General features: G+C 46.7%; 1 long non-coding RNA gene and 1 other non-coding gene across 2 annotated transcripts; one reads left to right on the top strand and one right to left on the bottom strand.

The window, feature by feature from the left end:
- Positions 1-179: 179 nt before the first annotated feature.
- Positions 180-286, bottom strand: LOC140399507 (U6 spliceosomal RNA). Its single transcript, XR_011937707.1, has one exon. It is a non-coding gene; the product is annotated as a U6 spliceosomal RNA (small nuclear RNA).
- A 5,142-nt stretch (positions 287-5,428) lies between these two features.
- LOC140399206 (uncharacterized) lies at positions 5,429-8,261 on the top strand. Its single transcript, XR_011937663.1, has 2 exons — positions 5,429-5,578; positions 7,733-8,261. It is a non-coding gene; the product is annotated as an uncharacterized lncRNA (long non-coding RNA).
- Positions 8,262-8,890: the final 629 nt, after the last annotated feature.

Below are 8,890 nucleotides of genomic sequence, written 5' to 3'. Positions count from 1 at the left end.
CCCCACGATTCTCCGCAGAGCAGAAAATCAGCGCTGTGTGGTTGGCATGGCGCCGGTCGCGGGCTGCTTTACGCGGCCCACCCACCGTTTCTCCGGCCCGTATGGGCCGAGTAGCCGTAAAAAAAGAGGCGAGTCCCACCGACGGCATTCTTTAAAAAAAAATTTTTTTTACATTTTTTTTTAATATGCAACGCTTCACGAATTTGCATGTCATCCTTGCGCAGGGGCCATGCTAATCTTCTCTGTATCGTTCTCATTTTAGTATACGTGTTGCCGAAGCGAGCACCACCGACTCGGTTCTAACCTGCTCTTGGGCGGCGGGACCTCACCGTGGAAGAGTCGGGTGGCGGCCTGTGGGGGAGCAGTCCGACCCCAGGGGGGGGGGGGGGCCTCCAATGTGGCCTAGCCCGCAATAGGGGCCCACCAATCGGCAGGCCGGCCTCTGTGGCTGGAGGCCTCCTTTCCTACGTAGACTTACGTGCTGGCCCCTGTCGTCCTACGCCACGTTGCGTCGGGCCGGCGCGTTGAAGAAGGCCACTGCGCATGCGCACATTGGCGCCGGCGCAACTGCGCATGCCCAGGTCCCGCGGCGCACACTTCACGCTGGGATCAGCGCGAACCACTCCAGCGCCGTGCTGGCCCCCTGTAGGGACCAGAATTAGTACTGGGAGCGGCCCGTTCACGCCGTCGTAAAACGCAACGGCGTTTACGATGGCGTGGACACTCTGCCACGGGATTGGAGAATCCTGCCCCAGATGTCAAATGTACATGCTTTTTGTGCCAAATCACGGAGGAGAGTTACTTCCATTGTCCAGCTGCTGGCAAGCAAGGCAAAGAGGACTATGAAGGTGGATTGTTTTCGAACAAGAGATGCCCAGAAACACAAATAGGTAGTGTACCTACTGGACAGGATCAGCTGGAGACAGCTGCGCAGGACAAAAGTGTTACATGTGTGAGGTCGGATTTTCCATTTTCACAAAAATGAAGAGAGCACAAAAGGAACTAGCTGAAGCCTGCGCCTGATGTGCCCAAGGTCGACCAGCGTGGGTTGCAAAGTCGGCCAGTTGATAAAGTGGGTCCTGGTGAAAAAAGTTTGGAAAACACTTGCGTACTGCAAACGGAGCAGATTTGTATCCAGCTTGCTACATTCCCCTGGATTCCATAGGTTTCATTTTTTTTTTTTTTATAAAATGGTCCGCCCGGTACGACCATGTACCCCATGTCAATTCCACTGCCCTCAAACGTCTTCATTACGTAAACAAATTATTCCAACATACCTTCCCATAACAAATCTATACTAACTAATCAGAGTCCGTGACAGCTGATCCTGCATTTCAGAAGTAGTTCCAATAATTAGCTTATTACCAAGATTAGACTGACTGGCCTGTAACCACTTGGTCCAGCCCCAAACAACATTAGCCTACCTCCAATCCCTCACTACCACACCTCTATCCAGTGAGGTTTGGAAAATGGTCAGACTTTCTGCTACTTCCTCCCTGATGTGGAGATGCCAGCGTTGGACTGGGGTGAGCACAGTAAGAAGTCTTACAACACCAGGTTAAAGTCCAACAGGTTTGTTTCAAACACTAGCTTTCGGAGCACTGCTCCTTCCTCAGGTGAGCAAGCAGGTCCACTGCTTCACCTGAGGAAGGAGCAGTGCACCGAAAGCTAGTGGTTTGAAACAAACCTGTTGAACTTTAACCTGATGTTGTAAGACTTCTTACTTCCTCCCTGGCTTCTTTTAACCTGGGTACATTTAATTGGACCCTGGTTATTATCGGTTTTCAAGGATGCTAAACCCATTGACTCATCTCTTGCCCCATGTTTATCACATCCAATACTACACCCCTCAACTACAGTATCTACATCATCCCCCTCTTTTTGAGAAGACAAACAGAAATATTCATTAATAGCAACATCTTCTGCCTGTACATGTAGGCTACTTTGTCTTTTATGGGACCTACACTTTTGTTTGCCAATATTCTTCCATGTCCTTTCATTGCTTTCCTAATTTCAGTTTTGATTTCACCCCTCTATCTATAATCCTTTTGCCTTGCTGTAGTATTGAGTTCTGGATATCTAACACAAGCTTTCTCAACATCCAAGGGGGAGGGGGGAGGGGAGGGGAAGGGAGGGGGGGAGGGGAAGGGAGGGGGGGAGGGGAAGGGAGGGGGGGAGGGGAAGGGAGGGGGGAGGGGAAGGGAGGGAGGGGGGGGGAGGGGAAGGGAGGGGGGGGGAGGGGAAGGGAGGGGGGGGGAGGGGAAGGGAGGGGGGGAGGGGAGGGAGGGGGGGAGGGGAGGGAGGGGGGGAGGGGAGGGAGGGGGGGGGAGGGGAGGGGGGGGGAGGGGAGGGGAGGGGAGGGGAGCTTAGAATTGGCCACCCCAGCCTCTTTCTTTGTGGGAACCCATTTTTCTGAGCCTCTTGAATACCTCCCACTGCTCGGACACCAATTTACCTTCAAGCAGCTAATTTCAGTCCACTTGCTACGCAATTCTCAACTTAGTAAAATGGTCCTTGCCCCAATTTAGAACTCACTTCTGTTCTTTGTCCTTTTCCATAATTACATTAAAACTGACTGAGACATGATAATGACCACTAAAAACATTCTCTATCACCCCTTCTTAATTTCAACTTAATTTCCTAAAATTAAGTCCAGAACTGCACAGTTTCTTATTGGACTTGCTTACATATTGATCATTCCAGAAGGCAAGAATTTGGATATCCTAATTCCCTTCACAATCACACTATCCCAGTTAATATTGAAATAATTAACTCCCACCCCATTACCGCTCTGTTTCGGAAATTCACAAATTTGCTGATATATTTGCAACTTCCACCTACCCCTGACTGTTCAGGAGTCTGTACTGCATTCCAGTTGTGGAAACTGTCCCTCTTTTGCTCCTTAGCCTCATTTGATGATCCCTGTAACATATCATCCCTATCACTGACTACACTCCCCGGATGAACAGTTACTCAGGACGGAATACTGGTTGGAATGTGGGACTCCTGTACTACCTGATTGGGATGTGGGACTTCTGTACTACCTGCCCAGTCCTTGACTACTGGTGGACACCTATTCCCCTCTCTCCATCTCCTCTTAATCTGCAGAGTTACCACATCTACAAACATGCAAACTATGTTGCTTTTGGCCTCCCAGATGCACCGCCGTGATGCCAGCTCAGGGGGGGGGGGGGCATCATGACTGATTTTGCCTCTTCCCAATTTTTCCATGCTCAATGCTCATCAAGGACCAAACAAATGCCTAACTGGGCAGAATTCAACAAAAGCAGCAGCATCCATTCTTATGTAAAAATCGGGCAGTACCCCTAACAATTCTGGGTGACAAGGAGTCACAAATAAGGAATGTTCCTTCCACATCTGAACTCTGGTCTTTGTTAAACTTTTTTTTTTGCTAGAGTGGACACTGCAGCCAGTTACTGACTTCAGACTCGAGGAAGGGTACACAAAACGCGATTATCTGGGCGCTTTTAGTTTATTTTTAAATAATCACACACACGCACACACACACACTGCCAGCACAACTTTTCAATGTGAAGCACCTGTAGCTGAATAGCCCAACACTGTCTAGATGGGACAGGAATGAATGACCAATTGGGACAAGGCACAGGGAAGACGCGGTACTTCGGAAAGTGAATGCCAGTGCAACCTTTGAAAGGGGAGTATTTTTTTTTAAACTTTGGAAAATTTTGCAAAATAACTTCCACCACTATCCTCGCCCACCCATTTACATCGGTGGCTGCTGTTATCAAACTTCAAAAAGGTGGTTTTGCTAAAAAAAAAAGTTACATTGTTTTCAATGGGATAATCGTCCAGCCAAATTTCACAAATCAACCTGGGAAGCCATTGGTGAAATATAATCCATCTCAGACGTGGCAGCAACTTTATTCCCCCTCTCGTTACTTTTGTTACCGCAGCTACAAAAATACTAATCTGGTTACCATCTTCAAAAAGTTAGAGCCGAATCGCTCTTGTAAGTTAACGTTAAGATTTCTCACCCCAAAAGTTACCTAGTTCTAAACAACTCCCAGTCTAATTGAGGGCTTTTAAAAATGGCGAGGTTAAAATTCCACACAAGTAGAGGCACACCTCAAAAAGATGGCGAAATTCTGGGATTTAACACAAAAAGATAAACGAGAAGATTTTTTTTCCTGGCGAAAAAAAAATGACCTTGTATATCAGAACGTTAGTCATCAACAATTCCTCCTAATGACTCATTCTCTCTACAGACCATTAAACAACCCTCTCAACTTCCTAAAGTTTGCACGCAAGCAATCAGCAGTTTTAAAACGAAATACTTCTACATCTCGTTAAACTGCACAACGTAAACATTTGAAATGTCCACTTTTAAAAAGCCATTGCCACAGTTCGAGGGGAAAGATGTAAAGAAAAAAAGGGGGAAAAAAAGACTTGAATGAATAGTGAGCCCAGGTTAACGCCCACCATCATTCATCTGGAATGAATACCCGGGGCTACGGAATTAACACAGCAAATATATAAACATGGACAGACGTCCAGAAAATAAACTCCAGCCAGGTCTGAACACAGAGGTCGTGTTAAATCTGCTGGATTCTGGAGAACCAAACACGCCCATATTTGGTTAAAAGATTCCAGTTTCCCACAAATAGTAGCGAGCAATTCTACAGAAACTGTCCACATACTTTAAACAGGGGGATTATTAATTACTTCACCCACACCATAAAGTGACAGGAGAACCCCTAAAAAAAAAACCTGTTCCGCAAATTGAGGGGAGGAAAAGATGATTAAATGCTCATACTGCTGGGACCATAACTCCCTCATTGGTGCCTAAATCACTCAAAATAATCTACACTCCGGGGTAGGCAAAAGCTGAACCCAAATAGTGTTCCTTACCTCACTGTCTCACGACGCGCAGAAACAACTGAACGAGCTGAGATGTGCCGGTCGAATTTGGCTAGACAGGGGGAGGGAGGGTTCCGCCCTTTTAATTCCACAACTCAAATCCCTGCAGAGTCATAGAAAGAGGGAAATAAATAAATAAATCGATCCAACAGGCGGCGCCAGGGAGCAAATGCAACGACATCCGCAGCCTGGTCAGATTTCAGGCAAAACCTTCTCACTCCAAACACCCAGAAAGATGTTCCTATCCGTTAAAATGCGTTCGTCGTTTCATGTGACTTGGTCGCAACGAATCAATGTCCATTGGATTTACAAATTGGGGCAAAATGTAAAAGATTTAGACGAGGAGAAGCAATGGGACGTTTTATACTAATTTGCGAGAACGCGTGAAAAATGTTGCAATTTCCGTAGTCAGTATCAGCTTGAATGAATATTTACGATTGCACTTTGGAAACGTTGAGTATACTGTAACAATGAAACGATTGATGCCCTTTGGTGCTAGGATTTCTCAGACACCCCTACTGTAAGTGCAGTTTAGTACAGTCTTGAAGCTGAATGTCATCCTGGGAATCAATTTAAGTTAGCCATCATCAATTTGAAGCGGAATCTATTCGACCTCCAGAACAAGACCTGTCAATTCCCAAACATCAGTCAGGACATCTCTCATCGGCAAGCCATACTGGTAATTTAGTTAAAAAAATAAAACCAACGGCCTTGCAAAGTGAAATTGCTCCAATTGTAGGCAGACTTTCCGAATGAGAAGCTGGTGATTGGGTCGGTGGAAGGAGCAGTGACCACCCCATGGGCGATGTGCCTAGTCCTCCAAAACGGAATGGGCCGTCTGATCAACACATAGACCAGTTGTAACGCTGCCAGTCTTTTTGATTTTCTTTTCTTTAAGTGTGAGAAAAATTTAATACAAATAAAACGCAGGCATTTTTACTGAACCCTGCCAGCTAATGAGACGGTTCCACAGGACAAGCTGTACAGTTTGTTTCACAACATTCAATTAATAACATTTCTTTGTGCTAAGTGCTGTAGATAGCGCCAGGTCCCAGGTTCGATTCCCGGCTTGGGTCACTGTTTGTGCGGCACGTTCTCCCCGTGTTAGCGTGGGTTTCCTCCCGGCGCTCCGGTTTCCTCCCACAAGTTTCGAAGCACGTGCTGTTAGGTGAATTGGACATTCTGAATTCTCCCTCTGTGTACCTGAACAGGCGCCGGAGTGTGGCGACTAGGGGCATTTCACAGAACTTCATTGCAGTGTTAATGTAAACCTACTTGTGACAATAATAAAGATTATAAGATTATTATAAGATTTTATTATATAATATGCATGCATGTAAAAAGGTCACTCAGGTGTCTAGGTTAGTTAAAGGGTAATCAGATGACGAGGGCACCATTTGCTATTGACAAAGTCTTTCCATTTTCAATCGCCTTCTCAAGGACTTGGGCTCTCCTGAAGAGGAATGAGCCCTTCGAAATGGAGATCCAGACTTGGACCTCATTGGAGCGAGGGACCGACTTGTCTTCCTAGAACACGACAAACCCTGCTGCGGCTTTGGGATCTGGGATAACGATGGCCCTTTGATCTGGATCTCAAACGGGAATGAGACAATTGGCTATCATAAAAGTAAATTACTGCGGATACTGGAATCTGAAACCAAAGAGAAAATGCTGGAAAATCTCAGCAGGTCTGGCAGGTAGGGAGAGAAAAGAGCTAACGTTTCGAGTCCAGATGACCCTTTGTCAAAGCTATACTACAGAGAAAGTGGGAAATAGTTACACTGTGGAATACTCTCTCTGTATTATAGCTTTGACAAAGCGTCACCTGGGCTCGAAACGTTAGCTCTTTTCTCTCCCTACAATCGGCTATCAATTCTATTGACTATCACCACCTTCTCAAGGATGATAAATAATAATAATCTTTATTATTGTCAAAGGTAGACCTACATTAACACTGCAATGAAGTTACTGTGAAAATTCCCTAGTCGCCACATTCCGGCGCCTGTTCGAGTACACGGAGGGAGAATTCAGAATGTCCAATTCACCCAGCAAGCACGTCTTTCGGGACTTGTGGGAGGAAACCCACGCAGATACGGGGAGAACATGCAGACTCTGCACTGACAGTGACCCAAGCTGGGAATTGAACCCAGGTGCCTGGCGCTGTGAAGCAACAGTGCGAACCACTGTGCTACCGTGCTGCCAAAATAGTGGCTGAGGTAGCGACGCTCACATCCTGTGAATGAATATGTTAAAAAAATTAATGCCCCTGCTCTTCATGGGATCTTCTGGGGCGCACTCAAGATTGGGGCAGCTGCTGCCAAGGTGCAATGGGGGAAGATCACGATGTAAGGTTTTTCTGCCAATGTACGCCAGGGAGCTGTGACCAGGTAAAACCCCTTGAACTGCCAGCTTAATCCTGACTGTACATCGTAAGTGAAGGTGCCATAGCCCCAGATAACCATTGGCTGCTTTCCCCTTTGAGGGAGAGAGCTGATGGTGGTGATTGAACCTGGGGATCACCACACCTCAGGTGAGGGGCAAGGTTGAGAAGGCGGGGCCTCCATGAATAACCTGGCCTTTTTCTGCATCATGAACCAGCTGTCTATCCACCTGAGCTAAACCGACCCCCCACAGAGTAATTCTAACTCTGAGTGTGATATGACCGATGTATATAATTAGAACAGCATTGTACTCTTCAATGAATATTTGTAATGTCCTCATTACAGTACTGAGGCACCTTAGAATGTGTCTTAATTTCTCTTAATAGAGAATGTGGTTATCATTGCACTTTCCTGATATGACAATTTGAAATGTTTTGTCATATTTCTTTCAGGTATTTTGTGATAACCTCAGTGCACCTGGATGAGGCTTGATTTAATAATTCATCTGAAAGACAACGCTTCCAATGTTGCAGCACTCCCTCAGAAACGGACACAACTATCAGCCTCAAATTTTGTGCTGGAATCCTGGAGTTGGACTTGAACCTACGACCATTTGACTGAGAATCAGGTGCTGTCAACTGAGCCATGGCTGACATCTTGTGTCAGGCCCAGGAACATCAATTTTCTATTTTTAGTCTCACAAAAGATGTGTTTTATTTGTGCTTTCACATTCTGTCCAATTCCCTGCGAATGTCCATTTTCCTTCTTTGATCCTTAACTCCGGACAGTTCATGCTTTCTGTAAAACATTGAGAAGATTCTAGATGTCGGAAGACGAGGACATTCTGAATTCTCCCGCTGTGTACCCGAACAAGTGCTGGAATGTGGTGACTAGGGGCTTTTCACAGTAACCTCATTGCAGTGTTAATGTAAGCTTACTTGTGACAATAAAGATTATTATATTACAGTTATCTCCAATAAAGGAATACTTCAGAGTAAATACTTATAATTACAATGTTCTTAAGATGTAGGATGCACTATGTCCGGGGTCCTCGCCCCAGCAGAAGCAGGATTCACGATCAGTGGCAGTGCCATAATCGAGATTCGCGCTGGGTGTCAGACCCGCCGCGAGTCCCCAGACCCGCCCTGCCAGCCATAATGGGATTCCCGCTCCATGCCAGCGGGAACATGCAAAGCACTACTAAGCATTCTTTAAATGTGATTAATGGGCTGGAAGCCCAATTCACCTCTCCCCCACCTCCCTCCCTGTGATGCACTGCCCTCCGACCCCCCCTCCTCCCTGTGATGCTCTGCCCTCCGACCCCCCCCTCCGACCACCCCCCCCCGCCAACCAAGTCGGGAGTCATGTGGATGCGATTTGGTTCAAGTATTGAGGAACGTGGACCTCGCGGCCTGTAGTCTGAGGGGTGGCAAGGGGGTATGTACCCTCCCAACGATTGTCTCCAGGGTGCCGAGGGGGATTCATTCATGGGAGATGGGGGTCAGGGAGGCTTGTCCTGGGCTGGAGAGGCCCGGACCGGGTGTCCTTCATGGGATGGGGCTCGTTTTGCTTCTCTCCCCATCTGCAGCCTTTAAACCCTTTAAACAGTC

Source organism: Scyliorhinus torazame, chromosome 22 (assembly GCF_047496885.1).
Source record: "Scyliorhinus torazame isolate Kashiwa2021f chromosome 22, sScyTor2.1, whole genome shotgun sequence".
Lineage (NCBI taxonomy): Eukaryota > Metazoa > Chordata > Chondrichthyes > Carcharhiniformes > Scyliorhinidae > Scyliorhinus > Scyliorhinus torazame.
This window is presented reverse-complemented; position numbering and strand designations above follow the sequence as displayed.